Source organism: Notamacropus eugenii, chromosome 4, assembly GCF_028372415.1.
Source record: "Notamacropus eugenii isolate mMacEug1 chromosome 4, mMacEug1.pri_v2, whole genome shotgun sequence".
Classification (NCBI taxonomy): Eukaryota; Metazoa; Chordata; class Mammalia; order Diprotodontia; family Macropodidae; genus Notamacropus; species Notamacropus eugenii.
In genome coordinates, this window is record NC_092875.1 from 175,998,407 (window position 1) to 176,023,611 (window position 25,205).

The following is a 25,205-nucleotide window of genomic DNA, read 5'->3' on the forward strand; positions in this document are numbered from 1 at the left end:
CCTCTTTCCCCCGGAGTCTGCTGTTAAACATTTATCATCACATACCTGGCTGCATCCTAAAAGTCTTGGTATACTATCTCATTATCATTATTTTATTTAATGAAATTAAGTATTTTCTATGATTTGTTCTTTGACATATTAATTATTAGTTTCAAGTTGATTTTTAATCCTTTCTCCAAAGGTCCTTTATTGAATACACGTTATTGAATTGCAATAAGGAAAAATATGCTTGATATTTCTGTTTTTTTGCATTTGTGAGGTTTTAATGCTACACTATATGATCAATTTTTCTAAAAATTTCTCATCAGGGCTGAGAAATAAGGGATGTCCTAAAAGTTTTAGTGCAGTTTAAAATTGCATTTCTACACAAAGTTTTTAATATGTTTGTGTGCTTAACTCTTTTTTGTCATATTCATATGAAAATGAGGTTCACATGATGTTAATTTCCTTAAGCCTTTCCTCCATGTTGGTATATTCCTCATTTCACTCATGCTGATTATGTGATTAGAGTTCTACCCCTTTTCTTCCCCCTACCTCAATTTTCCCTTTTTCTTCCCTCTTCTCTTTGAAAAATTTTTAATATTTTATTACCCCAATTATGTGTTAAAACAATTTTAAAACATGTTTTCTTAAAAAAAGTTTTGAGGTCCAAATTCTATCCTGCCCTCCCTTTCTCTCTCCCCACTCCCCTGCTTACTGAGACAGTAAGCAACTGAATAGTTTATACATGTGCAATCATGTAAAACATTTCAATATTAGTCATTTTGTACAAAAAAATCTGGTTTCTTCTCTTAAGAACATCAAAACAAACCATCTTCAGGTCATTTCAGGTTGGTTTATTTAACTCCATCTCATCTTTGAAAGCAAGAGAATTCTGAAGGTTCACTGGTTTTCCTTCCCCTATTAGAATGTAAGTACTCATTATTGAATAGCCATTTTCAAATGCTCCACATATTTACTTTTCTAGTTTCTTTTGGGTCCTGCATTTGCAGTTCAAAGCTTCTATTCAAGTCTAGTATATTGCATGCAGAAGATTTAAAAGACCCCTCTATTTCATTAAAGATTTATTTTTCCCCATAAAGGATAATTATTAGTTTTATAGGACAAGTTATTCATGTTGGTAAATCTTTTGCCTTTTGAAATATCAAATTTCAAGACTATCTTCTCCTTTTTAGTGCTAGCTATCAAGTCTTGTTTGACATTAATTCCAATTTCTTAGCACTGGAACTCTTTCTTTCTGTATGCTTGAAGTATTTTTTCTTTGACTAGAAACTTGGGATTTTAACTATGACATTCCTGAAACTTTTCCTTTTGGGGTTTCTTTTTAGGAGCTGATCAGTGGACTTTTCCTATTTTCTCTTTGCCTTCTTGCTGTTGCAATATGATGCCCATGTTTTCTTTGGTCATAGTTTATAGGCAATCTGTTTATTCTTAGATTTTTCTCTCCTTTACCTATGGATGAATTGACTGATAATACAAATGGACAATGAGCTGGGACTGGAATTGAACAGGAGAAAGAAAGTAGGGGTAGATTACTGTTGGGAAATTGCTAAGTTCTTTTATTTATCTCAGACTTCCCATGAAAACAAAGGTCTGTCTTTTCAATACTAACATTAAAATAGTATTGCTATGTGGCATTGGTGACAGAGAGTACCACTACCTCCGAAGAACTGAAAATAAGTAGAGAGATACATGGTAGATGTGAGAGTAATAGAGAGATACAAATGTTGAATGTGAGTAGGATGCAAAGTATAATTAATGAGGAACTCTGAAATAGAATAAAGTTGAAGGATGTGATCCAGCAACTATATGATAACAAGAGAAATTGACTTGGTCATGGAAAAACGATGATGAATGATAGGTAGGCAGCCAAAATGCTCCACTGGAATCCTTGAAATGTCATGAGGAAGGAAAGAAGGCCTTCATGGCATTAGGTGAATCTTTCATGACAGACTTTTGAGAGGACGTAGTCAAGAGTTGCATAGGATAGGTAGCTATGGATAGATGGGTTCCCATCTGCTTCATTAGAATGAAGTCCTTAATCAATGAAATCTTGGATTGATCTGAGTATTTGAGCAAGTCATATAAGTGGTTGAGATATAGACCTGGAACTCAAGAACTGGAAATAAAGATATGAGAGAAGTTATTAGAAATAGAGTAGTTGAAAAAATCAGGAAATTAGAACTAGTCCAAAGGAGGGTTAAATGGAAAGAAAAAAGGGGGGCAAGACCTTATTCTAGGAGCAGAAGGAGAAAAAGGAGTCAACAGAGGAGTTAAAGAGAGAAGAGCTAGAGAAATGATACAAGTAGTCTGTAACCATGCTCAGACTTAAACTGAGGTCCTCTGACAGCAGATCTGCACCTTTGTACACTGACTTCATGATAGATGATGGTGATTAGGGCAATCACTGGACAGCTAGGTGGCACAGTGCTAGAGTGCCAGAGTCAGGAAGACTCATCATCCTGAGTTGAAATCTGGCCTTACACACTTACTAGCTGTGTGACCCTGGGCAAGTAACTTAACCCCATTTGCCTCAGTACCACATCTGTAAAATGAGCTGGAGAAGAACATGGCAAGCCACTCCAGCATCCTTGCCAGAAAAACTCCAAATGAGCTCATGAAGAGTTGGACATGACTGAAACAACTCAACAACAACAAGGACAATCACTAATGTTTAGGAGCAATCCTTTTTCTGGGGACTGGGGTCAGCCTCCAACCTAATATCCACTTGAATATAAAGGAATTTTCTTCCTTATCCCCTGTAATCTGGCTATTTTCCATCTCTTGGGCTGAATATTTTCATATTGTTCTCAACAGACTGTCATCAATCAATGCTGAGGCCATTGACCATTTACTTCACGTTGAAGTCAATCCCACCTTAGCTGAACTTCCAACTGAAGAAGAGGTTTTGAGGGCCATTAGGCTCCTTTCAAGTGGCAAAGCACCTGGTGCTGATTCTATTCCAGCTGAGATTTAAAAGGTAGGGGGACCATTGCTCATACAAAAGCTGAATGAAATTTTCCAGTTATATGGCAGGAGGAGGTTATCTCCCAGGACTTCAAGGATGCCTCCATTGTCCATCTCCACAAAGGTAAAGGGAATAGATTGTCCTGCAACAATCACGGGGGGGTCTCTCTCTTAGTCATTGCTGGCAAAATTCTTGCTAGAGTCCTCCTTAGTGGGCTGATCCTTCACTTGGAAGATACTCATCTACCTGAGAGCCAATGTGGCTTCACAAAGGGCTGAGGAACAGTCAATATGGTGTTTGCTGCCCTACAACTCCAGGAGAAATGCCAGGAGCATAACAGAGGTCTGTACACAATTGTTTGTAGATCTGACCAAGGCCTTTGAGACTGTTAGTCATGAGGGTTTATGGAACATTATGTCAAAATTTGGTTGTCCAGAAAAGTTCATCAATATGGTACATCAATTTCATGATGACATATTTGCCTGGGTTCTGGATAGTGGACGATGCCCTTGTGCCTTCCCAGTCACCAACGGAGTGAAGCAGGGCTGTGTGCTTGCTCTCATGCTTTTTAGCATGATATTTTCAGCCATGCTATCAAGTGCTTTTAGTGAGAATGAACATGGCATCAAGGTCAACTACTGTTACTGATGATAAGTTCTTCAATTTGAAAAGTTTACAAGCCAAGACCAAAGTGGAGGGAGTGTTGGTGCATGATTTTCTGTTTGCAGATGATTGTGCATTCAGTGCAGCTTCTGAAGCTGAGATGCAACAAAGCATGGCTCAATTCTCTGCTGCTTGTGCTAATTTTGGCTAATAATTAACGCCAAGAAAACACAGGTGGTCCATCAGCCACCACCACACCATCCATATATGGAACCATCAGTTACAACAAATGGAGAAGTTTGGAATTCTGTGGATACTTACTTTGGTGATGTACTTTCCAGGGATATACACATTGACAATGAGATTGATTCATGCATTGCCAGAAGTAGCTCAGTGTTTGGGAGGCTTTGAAGAAAAGTTTGGGAGAAAAGAGGTATTAGACTGAATACCAAACTGAAGGTCTGCAGAGCTGTTGTGTTGACCTCATTGTTGCATATCTGTGAACCAGTGCCATGCTAGGAAACTGAATCACTTCCATTTGATCTGTCTTAGGAAGATTCTGAGGGTCACCTGGCAGAATAAGGTACCAAACACTGAGGTCCTTGCTTGAACTAAACTGCCAAGCATTCAAACTTTGCTTCAGATAGTGCAACTCCGATGGGCTGGCCGTGTTCTTCGAATACAAAATGTATGCTTGCCAAAAAGACTATTTTATGGGGCAGGCAATCTCATGGTGGTCAGAAAAAGTGATACAAGGACACTCTCAAGGTCTCTCTCAAGAACTTTGGATTTGACTGTGCAACATGGGAGACACTGGCACAGCACCGCTCAGCATGGTGTGCCCACATCAGAAAAGGTACTGTGTTCTATGAGCAAAGCAGAATTGAGACAACACAAAGGAAAGTAGGATGTACATATTTGGAGACCACCCCAAATATTCACATTGACTATCTGTGCCCAATCTGTGGTAGAGCATTCTGAGCTCATATTGGTCTGATCAGCCACAGTTGGATACACTGAAACTTCACTTTTTCATGGTGATGTCATTTTGGTCCTCTTGGAGAATGAAGGACAACAACAACCAACCAACCAACCAACCTCTTATCCACCTTACCACACCCACTTTCTTTAACTTCTTATTCATTCACTCAGAGGTTAGAGTTCAGGCAATCAATAAATTTAAAATTATTATCAATCAATGATTACATCAATATTAGATTATATTCAACCAATAATTGTACTTTTTTTCTCATTGTTTTGAGTTGTGTTTTTCCTCTCCCCAGTTTGTAGATTCCTTAAAGGCAGGAAATGGGTCATGCACGTTTTGATACATTCACCACAGGGTCTAACAGAACGTTAAATCCATAATAGCTGGCCAATACATGTTTACTGAAACGAACCTTTAAAATATGCCACTTCTTGTGTATGGTTTTAATTTTCTGCCCATGCCCATTCTTGCCCTGTGACATATTTCTGTTTGTAATTATTAAGTGTGTAGAGAGTACTGATGAAATCTGTTTATGTTTAACTTGAAATTCAGATGTTAGAAGGATTAATTGTAGGTAGCATATGTTGGTTGTGGTTCAGAATAGTGTGGCCACTTAAAAAGTCAGGTTGCTGAATCATTCAGAGACGCAGTTTGATGGAAGGTTAATTAGAAACAAGTGAGACAAAATGACATTATGTACTTCCACTATAAAAGGCAGGGGAGATCTTAGGAAAGGGAGAGAAGGGTGTTTTGGATGCCTCTAGGTAAAGGTGACCCAAGATGATCAGAAAAGATCTGCGCTCTTTAGAAAGACAATATGGCACTGAGCAGAGATAACCTCACCTTCTGTGGGTGATTGGCAGCTCCTCCCCAGCCCAACAATGAGAAAGAATCAATTAGATGAAATGAAGATGCTGTGGAACTTAGTAAGTAGGGAAGTGATGTTAACAAATTTTTTAAGCATTGCCATTTTAACTGTTTAAACCAGGTGGGAACTGAGAAAGGGAAGAGTGAAACAATCAAACTGAGAAGATAAAGTACTTTTAATAGTTAGAACTTTTTGAGTTTTCTCTTTTTGCTATATTTGCATTGTTTTTTGTTGACAATTTTCTGGTTATAAATAAATATTTGTTATTTTTTAATATATATACCTATATAGTAGTTCATTTTTCCATGAAGTTTTTAGATTTTCGGTCCTAAAGTTGGTTGGACTTAAAATGTGCCTACCATGTAAATCAGACAAAATACCCCACCAATCTCCTGTTGTCTATGAATAATGGTTAACTCAGGACCAGCATTTTAAAATCACTTTTACAAATGTCGAAAAGCAGCAATTTCTTCAATGCATACATAAACTTTATCTTCTGAACATCACTAGTCCAATTACTTTAGCTTTTTCTTTTTTTTGTGAATCAATGATTCCTATAGTTAATCATTAGGTTTTTCCACTGCTAACTTTAGTATAATGTTACTTTTACTAAGTTGCGCAGCTAGGCAGTGCAGGAGTCAGGAGGACCTGAGTTCAAATTTCACCTCAGACACTTGACACTCACTTGCTGTGTGACCTTGGGCAAGTCACTTAGCCCCAATGGCCCCATCCTGGGTCATCTCCAGTCATCCTGATGAGTATCTGATCACTGGAGTCAGATGGCTCTGGAGGAGAAGTGATGCTGGTGACCTGCACAACCCTCCCTCACTCAAAACAAAGTTAAGTGCAAGTCATGTCATCATTTCTCTGATGGCATGGTCTTCTTTGGCAACAAAGGACAAACACACACACACACACACACACACCTTTACTAAGTTACATTTTTCTTTTTGTTGGTTAAGTTACTTTTACTACAACTAAGAACTATACTAGGAGTTTCAAAGAGTGAGTTGTTCATAATTATATTTGGTGGGCAGTACTTTCTTTTGTAGAGATATATTTGCTTTTGCCAATCTACCAATTCTTCCATTTTTGTACCATTATATCAATCTATTCCTGATGGAATTTGTGATCCTGGAGTAGGGATAAGAGCAGGTAAACCATAAATACTGGAAATACAATTTTGCTATTTTTGGTAAGGATAATGTAGTTCCTCAAAGGGACTATATTTTATAACAGTTTAAGGAACAGTACTTATCTTTGGGAAGTGAACAGCTGGTTAAGAAAAGGACTCTTGAGACCAGAATTTGAATTTCAGGACCATGGCTTAAAATAAAGGAAAGGATAGGATCCTGTCTAGGAATGAAGTGCACCTAATACATGAACTGGTAAGAACGTATTTGCCTGGAGTTTAGTGTATTTAATTAGAAAGGCTTGAAATTGGAAAGGGGATGGGGGAGAAAAGTGACTATATAGATCCACCAAGCTAGGTATCATAAAGAATTTCTTCAGTGTAGCAGAAGAAAATAATAGCAGAGATATCCAAAAGTTCACAAGAGACAAAGGCAGATGAAAGAGCCAATAATAAAATCCATGATTTTAAATAGCTCCACATAAATGTACAATATATGGGCAATAAAATAAACAATAGATCCTAAGAAAAAGTAGAAAATCAAACCTCAGAGCAATCACTGAGACTTGGTAGAATGAGATCCATAACAGTATGATAAATAAATGAGAAAGAAGAGGTGGGTAGCATTGTATATTAAGAAGACATATACCTATGAGGAAATTCAAGAGCCAGTGGAGGAAAATATGGTAGGCAGCATGTTGGTGAAGATTGATGAATTAATTTGTTCATCAGAGTACAATGCAGATGACTTGGACAGAAGGGAAAACTAGATGATACCAAGTAGAGGAGGGTTTGAATTATCGGTACATCTGCTGGAGGTCTGCCAAAAAACCCCACAATTTAATTTGAATTATTTGTAGTCCCCTTGAGCAATCTGATGATTAGATAGCTTTGTAGAGAATAGGCATATTAAGTGGCATATTGTTAACAGGCCAAACAACACTTGATTAGGGCACCTAGATGGCACAGTGGATAGAGTTCCATCTGTGCAGTCAGGAAGACTCATCTTACTGAGTGCAAATCTGGCCTCAGACACTTACCAGTTTTGTGACTCTGGGTAAGTCACTTAAGCTTATAATTTTGGTTGCATTGATTTTGTTTGTGCAAAAACTTTGTAATTTTATATAATGAAAATTATCTATTTTACATTTTGTAATGCACTCTATATCTTCTTTGGTTCTAAATTCTTCTCTTCATAAATCTGGCAGATAAACTATTCCGAGCTCTTAATTTGTTTATGGCATTACCCTTTGTATGTAAATCATGTATCCATTTTGACCTTATCTTGGTATATAGTGTGAGATGTTGGTATATACCTAGTTTCTGCCATAATGTTTTCCATTTTTCCTAGCAGTTTTTGTCAAATAATAAGTTTTTCTTCTAAAAGCTTGAATCTTTGGGTTTATTATATACTAGATTACTATGGTCATGTACTATAATGTAGTTTGTACATAATCTATTTCACTAATTCATCATTTCCTTATCACCTATCTTAATTTTTTTCTTCTCTTATTTGTAAAGCTAACATTTCTAGTATAATATTAAATAATAGAGGTGATAATGAACATCCTTACTTCACCCCTGATTGTATTGGGAAAGCTTCTAGCTTATCCTCATTACAGATAATGCTTGCTGAAGGTTTTAGAGAAATATTACTTATCATTTTAAGGGAAGCTCCATTTATTCCTATGCTCTCTATTGCTTTTAAGAGGAATGGGTGCTGTATTTTGTCAAAGGCTTTTTTCCTGCATCTTTTGAGATAATCTTTGTTATTGATGTGTTCAGTTATCCTGATAGTTTTCCAAATATTGAACCAGATTTGCATTCTGAGTATAAATTCCACCTCATCATACTATATGATTCTTGTAAATGTAGTGCTGTAATCTCTTTACTAGTATTTTAAAAATTTACATCAATAGTCATTAGGTAAATTGGTTTATAATTTTCTTTCTCTTTTTTGGCTCTTGCTGATTTGAGTATTGGCTCCATATTTGTGTTGTAAAAGAAATTGGTAGGACTCCTTCTTCACCTGTTTTTCCAAATAGCTCATACAGTATTGGGATTAATTGTTCTTTAAATGTTTGGTAGAATTTGCTTATGAATCCATCTGGTCTGGGGGAATTTTTTTCTCAGGAAGTTCACTGATGACTTATTCAATTTCTTTTTCTAAGATTGTGTTTTATATGTATTTTATTTCCCCTTCTGTTAATCTAAGTGATTTACATATTTTTAGATATTCATCCATTTCAATTAGATTGTCAAATTATTGGTATATGATTGGTCAAAATAGCTCCTAATAATTGTCTTAATTTCTTCTTCATTGGTGGTGAATTCACCCTTTTCATTTTTGATACTAATAATTTGGTTTTCTTCTTTCCTTTTTAAAATCAAATTAACCAGTGGTTTATCTATTTTATTTTTTCCCCCATGAGACCAGTTTCTAATTTTATTTATCAGTTTAAAGGTTTTCTTACTTTCAATTTTATTAATCTCTCCTTTGATTTTCAGGATTTCTAATTTGGTATTAATTGAGGATCTTTATTTTGTTCTTTTTCTAGTTTTTTTAGTTCCATGCCCAACTCATTGATTTACTTTTTCTCTATTTTATTGATGTAAGCAGTTATAGAGATAAATTTTCTCTTATATATTGCATACTGCTTTGACTGTATCCCATCTGTTGTCTCATTGTTGTCATTTTCTTTAATGAAGTTACCAATTATTTCTGTGATTTGTTCTTTGTCCCACTTGTTTTTTTAGAATTAGATTATTTAATTTTCAATCAATTTTTAATCTCTCCATTGTCTATTATTGAATGTAATTTTTTTTTTTGCATTATGATCTGAAAAGGATGCATTTACCAATTTTGCTTTTCTGCATTTGGTTGTAAGGTTTTTATGTCCTAATTCAAGGTCGATTTTAGTGTAGGTGCCATGTACTGCTGAGAAAAAGGTATATTCCTTTCTATTCCTAATTAGTTTTCTGCAGAGATCTAGCATATCTAACTTTTTTCAGAATTTTATTCACCTCCTTAACTTCTTTCTTGTTTATTTTTTGATTAGATTTATCTAGTTCTGAGAGGAGAAAATTGAAGTCTCCCCCTAGTATAGTTTTATGATCTATTTCTTCCTGTCACTCCTTCAACTTCTCCTTCAAAAATTTAGATGCTATATCATTTGATGCATATATGTTGTGCCAGGCCTAGAGGCCTGTATTGGGCTACCCGAGTCTTTCTTACCTCACCTCCCGAGGTCTTCGGCTGGCCACGCCGGATGCACATATGAGAGAAAGGACGTTCCAGAGTCGAACAAGGGTTGAGCTTTATTACAGGGTCTAGTTACAAGTGCAGGGGGATCTTCCTTAGGAGGAAGAGGGGGAGATTTCCTAAGGAGGCTAAGCTTAAGGGATTGGAAGTAGAAGTACAAGCGGGGAGAGAGGGGGAGGGGAGAGAGAAAGAAAAGAAGTGGAGCCTACTGTCCTCTTGGCTATGTTGGGTATTGAAATGACTTCATGTTCTATGGTACCTTTCAGCAAGATACAATTTCCTTCTTTATCTCTTTTAATTAGACCTATTTTTGCTTTTGCCTTGTCTGAGATCAGGATTACCCCTGCTTTCTTTGCTTAAGCTGAAGCATAATAGATTCTGCTTCAGCCCCTTATCTTTATCCTGTGTGTATCTCTCTGCTTCAGATGTGTTTCCTGTAAATGGCATATTGTAGGATTCTGCTTTTTAATCCATTCTTCTATCCATTTCCATTTTGTGGGTAAGTTCATCCCATTCACATTTATAGCTATGATAACAAACTGTTTTTCCCTTCATGATATTTTTCACTTATTTATCCCTTTCTCTCTCTCTTTCTCTCTCTTTCTCTCTCTCTCTCTCTCTCTCTCTCTCTCTCTCTCTCACCCCCAACCCTTTTCCTCTTCACAAGTATTTTACTTCTGATTACCACCTTCCCCAATACACCTTCCCTTTTAGCAGTCCCCCATTCCCCTCTATTATCCCTATACCTTTTTACTTCCTTGTATGGTAAGAACCAATTTTGATGAGAGTAGCATTTAATATTCTGTCAACCTGCTCACCCCTGCCCATCTTCCTCACCATTATAATAGCTTTTTCATGTGTTTTTTATCTGGGATAATTTACCCCATTCTGTCTTTGCCCTCCTTCTTTCCTCACCCCTTTATTTTGTTATTTGAGGTATCATCCCATCAAAGTCACCGTATATCCACCTTTGTCTACATATATTCCTTCTAATTACTCTTATGATAATAAAGTCATTAAGAATTACAAGTATCTTGCCGTATAGAAATATAAACAGTTTAACCTATTGAATTCTTAAGTTTTTTCTTCCTTGCTTCTTTTTACCTTTTTTATGTTTCCCCTGAGTCTTGAATTTGGAAGTCAAATTTTTTATCAAGTTCTAGTCTTTTAATTAGAAATACTTGGAAATACTCTATTTTGTTAAATATCCATTTTCCCCCTGAAAGATTATATTCAGGTTTTCTGGGTAGATGATTCTTGGTTGTAATCCTACAACCTATGCCTTTTGGTATATCATATTCCAAGCCCTTTGGTTCTTTAATGTGGAAGATCCTGTGTAATCCTTACTGTAGCTCCACAATATTTGAATTTGGCTACTTGTAATACTTTCTTCTTGATCTGTGAGCTCTGGAATTTGGCTATGGTCTTTCTGGGTGTTTTCATTTTGGAATTTCTTTCAGGAAGTGATTGGTGAATTCTTTCAATTTCTATTTTGCCCACTGGTTCTAATATATTGGGGCAGTTTTCTTTGATAATTTCTTGAAAGATGTTGTGCAGTCTTTTTTTTTTTCTGATCATGACTTTCAGGTAGTCCAATAATACTTATATTTTCTGGATCTATTTTCTAGGTCAGTTGTTTTTCCAATGAGAAATTGCACATTTTCTTCTTTTTTTACTTATTTGGTTTTATTTTATTATATCTTGATGTCTCATAGAGTCATTACTTTCTACTTGTTCATTTCTGCTTTTTAAGGAATTATTTTCTTCAGTGAACTTTTATACTTCCTTTTTCATTTGACCAATTCTATTTTTTAGGGAGTTATTTTCCTTGATATATTTTTGTGGATTTTTTCCCATACTGTTGACTCTTTTTTCATGATTCTCTTGCATTGCTCTCATTTCTTTCCCCAATTTTTCTTCTTTTTCTCTAATTTGCTTTTAAAAAATCCTTTTAAAGTTTTTCAAGAATTCTTTTTGTGGCAGAAACAAAATTACATTTTTCTTTGAGGCTTCACATGTAGTCATTTTGGCACTATTGTCCCCTTCTAAGTTTATGCCTTGATTCTCCCTTTTATCATAGTAATTCTCTGTAGTCAAGCTCTTTCCCCCCTATTTTCTCTGCCTTTTTTGGGGGTAAATTGATGTTTTTATGTGAGAGCTGGGCTCTGGTCCTGTCCCAAGCTTTTTGTATTGGGGCTCCAGATCTCACTGCTAGCTTTCACTAAGCTTCAGAGCTGAGCTGCTTGGTTTCTTCAGAGGACAGGCTTCTTCTCTGGCTTATATTGGGAGGTGGGGTGGGGCCTCCTAGTTGGCCTCTTCTAGATGTGGGGTTTAGTAGCTGACTTGCTCTATGGGTAGAGCCTTGCTATGGGTTGCTATGGAAATAGAGTCTTTCTGGTGACTGGCCCTGTAGGAGAGATCTTATTGCTGGTTTGTCCCAAGGGTGGGACCCTACTGCTGGGTTGCTATGAAAACTAGGTTTCCTTGCTGATAGGCCCCAGGGGTGAGGTCTTGCTGTTGACCCAAAGGCAGGGTTTCACTACTGGTCAGCAAGGGGTCAAGGCCTGGCTGGTGGCTCATGCCTGGGATAGGGTTGCTGGGGTGAGACCTTGCTGAGTTGAACAGACTGCTCATTTGCTTAGAGGTCTTCTGGTTTGCAGGAGAGTAGGGCCTCACTGGTGAATTGCCTCAGGCTTAAAACTCTGTTGCAGGCTACCTGTTGTGAGCCTGGCTTCTGCTGCTGCTCTTAGACCTCACTTCTTTCACACCCCAGTGAGACCGACCTTTTCTGCTGGGCTGGTAAACTGCTTCCCTGCTCCTAGACCAATTCTGTGATGATTTTTTAGTTGTCTGGAGGGGAATTTGTGAGGGATGCAGAGGGTTCCTTCGTCTTGTCACTGGAAGTCCCCCTTTCTATTTCTTAATGAGAACAGATCAAAGAAATGAGAGTAGAGTTTCCTAGTCCAAGAGATGGAAACATTTGAGTAAATGGTGAAAAATCAAGAGATCTTGCAAAAACATGTACAGAAGCAGAAATGTGCTTACTTCTTACTTAGCTGAGCATTGATGGACAATGTTTGTGAATCCCAGCCTCCTAGTTAAAGGAATGGGAAAAGTTCCTAGGGAGTAAGATATCATAATGTAGCCTTCTTGTAACAAAGGAAAATTTATTAGGCTGCAGCAGCACTTGCTTTGGAATAAAGACCAACTGGGAGAGTTTGGGTATTAGACCTTTAAAGTAGGGTTCTTAACCTCTTTTGTGTCATGGATCCCTCTGTCAGTCTGGTGAAGTCTATGGACCTTTTCTTAGATAAATGATTTCAAATGTATAAAATAAAACCCATAGAATTATAAAGCCAATTATATTTGATAAATCTAAGGTTAAGAACCTTGTAGAAAGAAAAGGGAATATCCTGAACAATGTCTCTTTTTTTATTTCTAAAATAAATTAATTTATTTTTACTTTTCAACATTCACTTTCATAAGATACTGAATTCTAAATTTTCTCCTCTTTACCCTTCCCCCTCCCCAAGAAGGCATATAGTCTGATATAGGTTCTACATATATATTCATATTAAGCGTATTTTCACGTTAGTCATATTGAAAGAAGAAGTCAAACCAATGAGAGGAACTCTGAGAAAGAAGAAACAAAACAAAAAAAGACAGCAAATAGTATACTTCAATCTGCATTCAGACAGTTCTTTTTCTGGATGTGGATAACATTTTTTATCATGAGTCTTTTGGAGTTGTTTTAGATCCTTGCATGGCTGAGAAGAGCTAAGGCTGTCAAAGTTAGTCCTTACACAATGTGACTGTTATTGGGCACAAACAACATCTCTCTTCAGGTAAAGAAGAGGACCACCAGCCTGGTTCCCAAAGCTGCAAGAGCGCCGAAGGGACTAAAGTCCCGATATAATTGGATAAGAGGATGAGATTAGGACCCTATGTTGCCACAAATTATTTAGACAGTACCATTCTAAAGGAAAGAATTACTCATCTATCATCCCCAAATTATATTTGCTTTTCTTAGGGGAATGGAGGGCGTGCCCTAAAACCAGAGTATTACTACATGCCTGGGAGAGTAAAAGTTCAGTGGAATTTGCTAGTTCTACTGGTGACTGCATGTTCACTCCTCTTCTAAGAAGAACTTATTTGCTACTGTAAGTGCTTAATTCTTTTCTTCTATCAGTTTTCCTGTGTTTTCTGTAGGGTAAAATAAAGGTTTCCATGTTTCCAATATGCTTTTATTATTGTCACCAAGGCATATATTATATAAATTTGTTATATAAATTTATTATATAAATGCATTAAATATTTGTATAGGGGAACCCTGGTTTTTACATTTGTAGAAACCTATGCAACAACAATTTGATGACCCTGGGTGCTGAGGCAGATCGTCCTCCCTTCATAAAGGACCATTCTAAGCTATGAACCCATACAGATGGACTAAGTTAAAACCTGGGGAAACCTGACCTCCAAAGAAGGGGGTCAGGCTCTTTTATCTCATCATCTCTGGCTCATTAAGTTTTCCCCACCTCCTGGAAAGGTACTTATAGCTTAGGTTTTACTCATATCTAGGGTAATTCCCTGAAGAGAGAAATACAAAAGTATTCTGTGTACATGTATAGGACACTTATTTATTTCTTCTATAAAAATGCATAATATACACAAGACCCACAAGCATAAATTAACAGAAAAGCTTAAACAAATATCAATAACTTAGAGCTACTATTATCCTCTCCCAGAAACTTGATACTTAAATCATCAATACATTACACAGTTTGTAGTTTTACTGAATAGGCATTTAATGTTTCACCTCAGTTCTGTATTGTCCAAACAATTCCCTCTAGGTTCATACTTTCTGGTAAGCCACACCAGGACTTGAACTCCTCCCTCTGTTGGTGGCCAATTTATATGATACATATATTCCTCAGGGGGTCAAAGATTTCTAGACCTCTTGAATTCACCAAATTTCTTCCAAGGCTGAATACATCCATGTCAGGACTGCTGTTTGGTCATGTATATTTAGGCAAAGAAATATAAAGCAGATAAGGCAACCCAAAGTCCAAATTCTATCTTGACTGTCCAAAGCTCAGTTCTGGTTACCACGTGGGAACAGCTGCTACGCTATCAGTATGGGAAAGGACCCTTGGTAAGTCCCAGAGTTATATGCTGTTACCTAGAGAGGGAGAGAGAAACTTCCCTCCTCATTAGGATGAAGGCCAGGCCTGACTTAGATCAGTGTGGTAATTTAAGCTTTGCAATTAGATTAAAATGAAACATAGACCATCTGTAGTAATGAAAAGGAGATTTACTTAGCCATAGAAGGGGAAGAATATTCAGAATGTGGAAAGGATATTCAGCAGAGATATAACATATAAACAAAGATATAACAAAGTTTCCCTGCTTATCTATTTCCTGCAATGGTTCATTGGTCAGAAGTCTTAGGGAGGAGCTGCTGACCATGCATGCCCTGGATTTTTTTTGGACCTAGGCCACCAGGAAACGAGATCAATGACCCATATCTCAGTGCCCAGAACCAATTAAGTCACTGGCATGGTTTCAAAACCTTTTAAGGAAAAATTAGCCTCTTTTCATTGGTAGGATCTTAACCTTTTTGACAAAATTCTAAAGGTCTTCTGGTGGACTTCCTACCATTCTGATAGCTGCTACAAGACAACCCTGAATTCAGGGATATGGGAAGCCTGGAACAGTCAATAATGGTGGAGGAAAAGAAAAACTAAAACATAAAAAGATAGCAACTCCCCCCCCACCCCCAAATCTCCCCAAACCAAAATGAAACATGCTATATAATAGTTTTCTGAAGAGTGAGAAGATATAGAAGAGAAAGAAGACCAGAAATCCCAGGGTTAATCTTCCACTTTCAGAATAACTGATTCCCAGATCTTAATGATATGCTCTACATAGTTGGCGATACCATTTCTTTTCAGTTCATTGTGAGTCTCCTAATATAAAGTAGTGTTAATGAGTAGGAATAGTACCAGCAACACCAGGGTTAGAATGGTGATGATGAGATGATGATTTTTCTTGCACAGTCACTGATCCTCATCATCAATATGGGTCATCTGTAGTAAGGTAGCTAAGAGGTCATCACCTTTTTGCATGCAACTTATTCCAATGCCAAGGTCAATAATCAGGAGCCTAGATGGCAGACATCAAGAAGAAACATATTCCAGGCATAGAGAACAGCTTATGCAAGTCTTAGAGACAGAGGAAAATGAACTACTTGCTGGGTTGGCTGAATCATAGAGAGCATAAAAGGGAATCATGTGTAATAAGCCTGGAAAAGAAGGTTGGATTCTGATTGTAAAGGAATTTTGTGGTAGAAGCAACAATCTGCTGGGATTACTAATCATAGGCTGGGCTAATTTTCCCTTAAAAGATAGAGAAGCCATTCCTAAGTATTGATTCATTTAGGTGACTAGGTCAACCACTAACTCAGCTTTCTGGTTGATAAAGGCATAAAAATTTCAGCGCAGGAAGAATCAGAGCCTCTTAAAATTGATTGATGTCCCACTATTATGCAAGTCAAAACATCCTTGTGATCAGACTTGTTTAATGCATGGAGATGAAAGAGCTATATCTATCATAAATGATCATAAATAAATCTTTGCTGAATATCCTTTCCATACTACCATTAAGTAAATTTTCTGGTTGTTAAATGTTTTAAAAAATCATTTCATCAGCAGCCCTTTACTGAATATCATTTTTATTGCATTGTGTTTCATAAAACGTGCCCTTGCTTTTTCTTGATTTGCTTGTGATATTTTTATACCCTAAACAGTCAATTTTTGTGAGAGTGCCATGTAAAGGTGAGATATATATTCCCATTCAATAGTTTATAGAGATTAACTATATCTAACTTTAAAAAAATTCTATTTAGATCTTTTACCTCTGTTTTGCTTAGATTTATCTAGGTTGAGAGGGAAAAATTGAGGTCTCCCATTATTATAGTTTTACTGTCAATTTCTTCCTGTAACTCATTTAACTTTTCCTTTAAAGATTTTGATGCTACGCCATTTGGTGTATGTAATTTTTGAATTGCTATTAATTAATTTTCTATGGTACCTTTTAGCAAAATGTAGTTTACTTGTTTATCTCTTTTAATTATTTTCATTTTTGCTGTTACTTTGCCTGAAATCATAACTATTACCTCTGCTTATTTTGCTTCAGCTAAAACATAATAGGTTTTGCTCTAGCCCCTTACTTTGACTGTTTACATCTTTCTCCTTCAGATGTGTTTCTTGTAACCAGAATTTTTCTGGATTCTGCTTTCTAATCCATTCTGCTATCCTTTTCCATTTTACAGATGAGTTCATCCCACCCACATTTACAGTTAGGATTGTTGATTGAATATTTCCCTCCATCCTGTTCTTTTATATTTTTCCTTTTCTTTGTTTCTTTCTTCCTTTAAGAGTTTGTTTTGCTTAGTAATACTCCTTTCCTTAATCTATCTTCCATTTTATTACACCTTTCCCTTCTTCCCTTCCCCTTCTGTTTCCCAATTGAATGAAATATATTTCTGTAATGAACTGTGCATATATAAATTTTATCTTCTTGGAATATTTCAGATGAAAGTGATATTCAAGTGTTGCTCATTCACCCCTACTCCTTCCTCCTTGTTTGTGTAGGCTTCTACATGTGTACCCCAATTATATGAGATAATATCCCCAATCCTTCTTCTCCCTTCCCTACTTATCCATTATACTTGCCCTCCCTTTCCATTCTTATTTTAGGACCATCGAATATTTTGGTATATAAGAAGTCTTTATTTCTTTGACCTCCTTGGAGTGTCTATAGTGGAATAACTGAGTCAAAGGGTATGTATGTCACTTACAGTGTGCTTCTATCATGTATGCAAGTAAAGTTATTAAAGTTTAAAGCTGTACAAGGACTTTAGACACCATATATATATATATATAGATATCTATATCTATCTATCTATCTATCTATCTATCTATCTATCTATCTATCTATCTATCTATCTATCATCTATCTATCTCTCTATCTGTCTATATCTTGTCTTCCTGGCTCTGCTTGTTGTTGTTTTTCAGTCATTTTCAGTCATGTCCAAATCTTTGTGACCCCATTTGGGATTTTCTTAGCAAAGATCCTGGGATGGTTTGTTGTCTCCTTCTTCAGATCATTTTACAGATGAGGAAACTGAGGCAAACAAGGTTAAGTGACTTGCCCAAGGTCACACAGCTGGTAAGTATCTGAGTCCAGATTACTAGCACTCTCTCCACTATATTACCCAGATGCCCTCTCATTTTGTATCAGTTTATATTAGTCTTTCCACATTTCTTTGAATTCATCATAGTCATCCTTTTATGCTGTACAATGGTGTTCCATTATGTTCATGACACTATTCAGCTATTACCCAATCCTTGGACACCCATCACATTTCTACTTCTTTGCTACCTTAGAAAAGAGATGCTATGAATATTTGGACATATAGGAAATGTTTCTTTCTGTTTTTTACCTCCTTGGGGTGTGTACCTAATGATGATTGAATGAAAGGATATGAATAGTTTAATCACTTTTCTCAGATGATTCCAAGTTGTTTTGCAAAACTAATGTTCAGCTGTAATATTACATGTTAGCGTGCCCAATTTCCCAAAACCCCTATGGTTCTTTCCATGTTTCATCATCTGTGCCACTTGGGTAAGATGAGATGATTCTTCAGAGTCTTAAAATTTATATTTCTTTTATTATTAGTGATTAGGGAATTTTTTAATATGGTTATTTGCAGTTCTTTGAAAAACTTTTTGTATTCTTTGACCACTAGTCTACTGAGGAATGCCCCTTGGTCTTATAACCTTGTGTTAATTCCTTATATATTCTTACATCAGACTTGTATCAATGATATTTGATAAAAATATTTTTATTTGACAGTTTCTCATATTCTAGTTACATTGAGTTTGTTTATGCCAAAGTTTTTAAGTTTTATGTATTTAATATTGTCCACATTATCTTTTGTAGTTGTCTTATTTGATTAAGAATTCTCCGCCTAGAAATAGATGTAAGAGGTACCTTCTTGTATTTCCCCATAATATTTTTTAAAATGTAAAAGTCAATTATCAATGTGAAACTTGTTATGCTATGACAAATTTCAGATATTTTTCATATGAACTCATCTAGCCATGCCTCACTGACCTTGTACTTGTGAAGCTGAGTTTTTGAAACAAGTATAAGATTTTTCATTTATTTTTTAAAATTTGATTTTATTTGATTTGGCCCACTGTTTGAGTCTGTCAAGATCTTTTTGAATTCTGATTCTGTTATCTCATATATTTTATATATTTTCCAGTTTTGTGTCATCTGTTAATTTGATATGGAGGCCATCTATGCCGTTATGTAAGTCACAATTAAAAAGTGTTAAACAGTACAGGGCCAAGCATTCAACTACAGACCTCCTTTCAAGACGATGCATACCCATTAATGTCAATTACTCATTAGGCCCAGTTATTCAACTATGTCCAAATGCACCTCACTATCCTACCAGCTATTCTATCTCTCTCCATTTTCTTTTTTTTTTCTAGCAAGACTATAATGAGACGTCATCAAATACTTTGCTAGAATCTAGATTAACTACATTTATATTATTTCCCTAATCTATCATGACAGAATCTCCATCAAAAAGTGAAATAGTATTAATGTGATGTGCCTTTTTTTTGATGAAGCCATACAATTTCTTTGTGATCATTGCAGCCTTTTCTAAATGTTCACTAATCATTCCTCTGATAATACATTCTAGAGAGGTGCCAGCAATTGAAGTTCATTGACCTACAGTTTGTAGACATCTTTGTCTTTCCTTCTTTAAACATCAGGATAATCGTTTTTTTTTTAAAGTTCAATTCCAAAGTAACTTTTTTGTTCTCCATAATCTTTCAGAGACCCCTGGTAGTGGCTGAGCACTCAGTTCTTTTAGTATCTGAAGATATAATGCAACTGAGGCCTTTGTGCTATTTATTTTGCTGTGTGTCCAGAAATCATTTCTTTCCTCATATTACCAACTATCTTTCTCCTCCTCCAACTCAAATAACTCCTTCTGAGTTCCTTTCACTTCTTTTTTTTCTTCTTCTTCATGCTCTTCTGCTTGTCTATCCTGTATCAGCCCTGTTATAATTCTCCTATTCAGCCCTACTACTCCTCCCCCTTCAATTTGTTTTCAAGTTTTCCTAAATTTGTTCTCCCCTCATTCAATCTCTGGACTGATCACAATTCCAAAGCCTTTCGAATTATTTTCAAAATTCATTCTTCTGTTTCAGCTTAAACCCTTCTCTTTTTCTTGCCCTTTCTCCCAGATAGTCTTTTTCTTTTTAATCAGTCTGACACATTGATCTTGGGAATATCATTTACTTGGACAAATTTCCAAAGATTTGGAATAAAGCCCACTTATTGACTTGTTTCTAATAATTGTTGACAACAACTGTTAGAAGATAGGTCATCCCCCAATATGGTCCATATTCCTTTTTGGGAAACACATACATACATACATACACACACACACACACACACACACACACACATAGACACACACAAAGAGCTATACATGGAAATGACATCTCAGGTTCTATATAAGTCCAATTTTAAGAAGAATCAAGGAGACCTGCAGATCAATCCTATGATGATTTCTTAACTTACTCTATTTGGGTACTCTGTCCACTGATACATACTGCAAACCCTCCATGCCTTAGTAATTGCTATACTCTCTCTGTATCTCTTCTCCTCTGCTCTTTTTTCCTCTCCTCTCCTCCTCTCTCTCTTCCCATTCATCATCCTGAGAATGAACCTCTAAAAATTTAGAATTTAGTTAGGCTGGTGCTCAGAAACCAGAAACTGTCCAAGTTTTCACTCTTCAAGCGGGCTTCAAGAACTTGGGTCCATCCATAATTTAATGGGACACTGAAACAGGATTTTAGTGAAGGATTAAGGCCAATTCAAAGAAATACATGTACATTCCTCTCCATAGTTATTTGCAATTAGCTTTTGGGAGATTGTAATTATAGGCTAGTTGTGTTCTTTCTAGGTGCCAAAATTGATTTCCTGTATAATTTATTTTGCAGTAGACAAAAACCACTAATTGTACACCTAAATAAAATTGACTGTGAACAATTCGAGTAACTTTTATTTTATCTTGGATAATAATTTATTGATACAAATAAAACTCTTTAATTAAATCTGGCACAGCCAGGCCTGTGGAGACCCCACATACAACATGCATCCTGCCACCTAGCTTTAGTGATTATTTTTAATTTTAGAACAATGCCTTGCTATTCTTAGACAGAATTGTATATTTATTAAGGACTGCAGAGCTAGTGAATTGCTTCAGTTCAGTAGTTCCTTGAATCCCAGGTGGATTTAGGATGTATTTTCTCTGAAGAAGTGCTATTAATTTATAAATTCTAATTAAATACAACCAAGATTGAAACCCAGTGTTACTATTCTGGAAATTGATCTCTTAATTCAGGAAAGCTGCCTTTCAGAAAGGGAAGAAATGGATGGAAAGTAAGATGGACGTACTTTCATTCATCCTAATCAATGTCTTAGGAATTTGATCAAAGGGAATCTATATAAAGGGGAAAATGGTTGTAGCACAGTTCAGTACATTTACTCAGAAAGAGGAAAACAAGTTTAATGAGCAACTAACTGACTGTAGCTAAGACTTGTTTCTTGACTTCCTATCGGCCTTTAGTTTTCATTAATCAGTGGACTGTGCTGCATAGAAACTATTAGCAGACTGAAAGTAGAGAAAGTGAGAAGGGTGGAAATTCTCTTTTTCAACTAAGCATAGGATAAGTGAGAACAGGCTTACCTTGCAGTAGGAAGGATTTAGGGCAAATTTCCTGACTGTCAGGCTTGCCAAGTGCTGCAATGAGTTTTCAGGGGAAAATGATGATTTCCTCTGTTAAAGAATTGTAATAAAATAGTAGATTGCTGTTTTTTGGATTGCTCAAGATTAGGTCTTCTTGAAGGAAGGGTATGGCTTACGCTCCATGCTGACCTCTGGCTCTAAAGCTAAGCTCTGTGGAATCACCCAGGCTCAACAATGTATCTCTAGCTATTATTCTTTGAAAGAAAATGTTATAATGGTAGACATGTTCATACTGTCATGCATTTTTAGAGTCTGAAAGGCCCTTATAAATCAAGTTCAACTCCACTTTACAGATGAGAAAACTGAGGGCCAAAGAAACTGGGTGACACAACCCCTGCAACCTCACTTTGGTAATAAATTACAGATAGGATCTGTACCAGGTCTTCTGATTTCAGTTCCAACAGTTTCCCAGTGAACTACAGTTATTCCTCCCACATCACTAGGGTTCAGGGTGTGGTGCCCCCAAGATCTGGAAAATTCACATAAATTATTTTGGCTCTCAAAACAAGAGAAGAGGTCTGAATTATTATGGTATTAAAAGATGAAATATGTTGATATTATAGAATAGTACACATATGCATATGCATTTCTGAGTTTCTAAACTTTTTCTTAGTCACCTCTGGCCTTCATGTGCTGTCTGTGACTTTTGCAAAATTCCCCCCAAATTCTCATTTAATTTCTTATGCTGACTCACAATATATCAAAACTGAGATGGGGAAAGTCGTGATGTGGAAAGGATCACTGCACTTTGCATTAATTCTGTCACCTCTATAATATAAACAAGGTCTTTTACTTATAAATAAGATTCATTTACATTTTAAAAGCTTTTATTCAGTATATACTGGGTGCCAGGCATCATGCTAGGTACTGGGGTCATGAAGTAAAAAGAAAAAAAAAAAGGATTTAAAATGAAAAGCAATGTTAAATTGATCTAGTCTTCTTCTCTCATTTTATATTTTTAACTCCAAGCGCTGTTGGTGGTTATTATTTAGACATTCTTTGAAAAGATAGATTGGAAGCATGGTAGCATCATGGCCACCCTGGCCAACTGTACATTCCCCGCTGGTTCTCAGAGCGATCATCTATCCTGCTACTCTGTGTTTCTCTGTGGAACAGTACTAAGCCATTTTCGAAGGGTGAGTGAATTTGTGAATTTACCTAATCAAAAACAAACTCTCTAGCCCTTACTCTCTGATGAACTCTGCCTCTTTCTTTGAGCTTTCTGCGTTTCAATGAGTCAGAGTCACATGTCCTTGGCGTAATAGAATCAGTTATCTAGAAAAGCAGACCAGCACGCTCAGATACCCCATACAGCTGTTTTCTTCAGCACAGAATGGATAAGCAAATAAAAAGAATATCGTAATAATAACAATATTTTTATTATTAATAGCACTCTGTTAGCTACCGAAAACCTCCAGCCACTACAGAGAATTCTGTCAAGCCCAGCAGGTTGAAGAAATGCATAGTTGGGAGTTTGTTTGGCCATTGCTACTCCCAAATGTGTGGGCAAAGGAGTTTCTATTTAGTCCTTATCATAATCTCTGTAGGACTGGTCCTCAGAGGATGAGGCAGAAAATCGGCAAGTACTCTGAACCTAGAAGTCAAGGTCATGGTGGAGGTGAGGGATGGGGGTGGATTGTGGATACCTGGGAATGGGAAAATGGTGAACTCTAAAGAAGGCAGAAGCTCTGTCTGTCCATGCAAACCTTGGCCTTAGCTATCCTGACAATGACGTGCAGGAAAAGAGATGGGAATAAATATTTATATAGCACCTACTATGTGCCAGGTACTGTGCCAAGTGCTTTTTGCCAATATCTCATTTGAGCTTCACAATAGCCCTGTGAGGTTGATGCTTTATTATGCCCATTTTATCGGTGAAGAAACTGAGACAAAAAAAGTGTTAAGTAGCTTGCCTAGGATCACACAGTGTCTGCCACTGCATTTAAACTCAGACCTTCCTGTTTCCAGGTCCAGTACTCTCTCCACTATGACATCAGCTGTCCCTGGCAAGGACCTGTGATATCTTCTGAATGCAACTAGTCTATCACAGAGCAGGGGAGGCAGACTCGTCAACTCAGCAAGGAGACTCCTGCTGCCATCACTGATGTCCTTAAGTCTATGACCTTTCTTCTGTAGCTGCCGCACACTGCCCAGTCATGTCTTTGCTATTTTCAGCAGAATGGAAGGTGGGCAAATAGAGTGAAGGAGTACCACACGGAGACAGGGAAAGGGAGGCTGAGAGATGACAGCAGAGCTAGGGTTTTACTCAATTCCCTCTGACTCCAAATCCAGTGAGTCCTCTTTCCAACGCTGTTGCTACACGGGACGAACAAAGGGTCTATGGTCTCCCTCGCATTTTGGCTGTTACCTTTTGGGCTCAGGTTTGTTTGACTAACACTCCAGGGGCTGTTCTTTTCTCCTAAGTATTTGGCCTGGAATTAGGGAAGTAGCCCCGGGTGAATTGTGTCTTGGTTATGGGCTCACAGTCCACAGGCATGGATAAAATGTCTTCTCTCCATGACCCAATATACACCTGAGCAAAACCCAAGGGGGAGATAGGTTCTGTGTATTTTTACAGCTTTCCCTCTGAAGTCCTCCCCATGTTATAAAAATGTGCAGAGGTTGTTTTTTCTTTTTTTTTATTCTACAGCCAAGGCTGTGGCATGGACTTGACACTTACTGTGCTTCAGAGAATTTTATTCGTGCCTCCTCCTAAATCTCCACAATTTGAGAACAGGGTAGACCCAGGCCCAGAGTGTGTTAAATGCTCATTTTATGGATATCCAAGGAGTACAAACTAGCCAGGAAAGGAAAGAAAGCCATTACCTCTGTTAATGGATGTTATAGGAAGTTTCTACTAAATGTTGCATAAAATAAACTTAAAACAATTCTCCGTGCTGAGTTTATGATTCAGTCTATGGCTCCCACAAGAGAATAAATGATAATGGGGAAAGAAATATTTACCAAGCCAAAAGTAGGAGTCATTTATTTAGTCATTAACTGTGAAACTGGTAACAGTAACAGCAATGTTATTATGCCAAGGAATTTAATTTCTTAAAATACATAAATATCACACATGTAATTTGAAGGTTTCATTTTAAACTTTTTAGTTGAAAGCCAAAGATTATTTAAATGATCCTAATAGTCTGTGGTTTCAGTGAGACAAACCTCAGAAAACTAGTTTAAGAGCATCTAGGGCTTAGAAATATTAGGGGCTAGGTCAAGTACAAGGAATCACAGACTCAGACACCTTAGAATCATAGATTTAAAGGTAGAAGAAACTTTAGAGACAATACATCTAAACTTACAGTTGAGGAAACTGAGGGAGCAGAGAGATTAAGTGACTTTCACAGGGACAAACAACTAATAAACTGAGTCTGAGAAAGGATTTGAACCAAAGTCTTCCTGACTCCAAGTCCAGTGCCTCTGGGCCTACAGTTTACCATTACTGAAGGAAAAACTATTAAAGGAAGGCTATGAGAAAG

The 25,205-nt window shown here is 36.8% G+C and overlaps 1 long non-coding RNA gene across 1 annotated transcript; it reads left to right on the top strand.

Moving 5' to 3' along the window:
- Positions 1-13,882: 13,882 nt before the first annotated feature.
- On the top strand, positions 13,883-24,613 carry LOC140500799 (uncharacterized). Its single transcript, XR_011965891.1, has 4 exons — positions 13,883-13,981; positions 17,579-17,662; positions 22,690-22,856; positions 23,689-24,613. It is a non-coding gene; the product is annotated as an uncharacterized lncRNA (long non-coding RNA).
- The last annotated feature ends 592 nt before the right edge of the window (positions 24,614-25,205 follow it).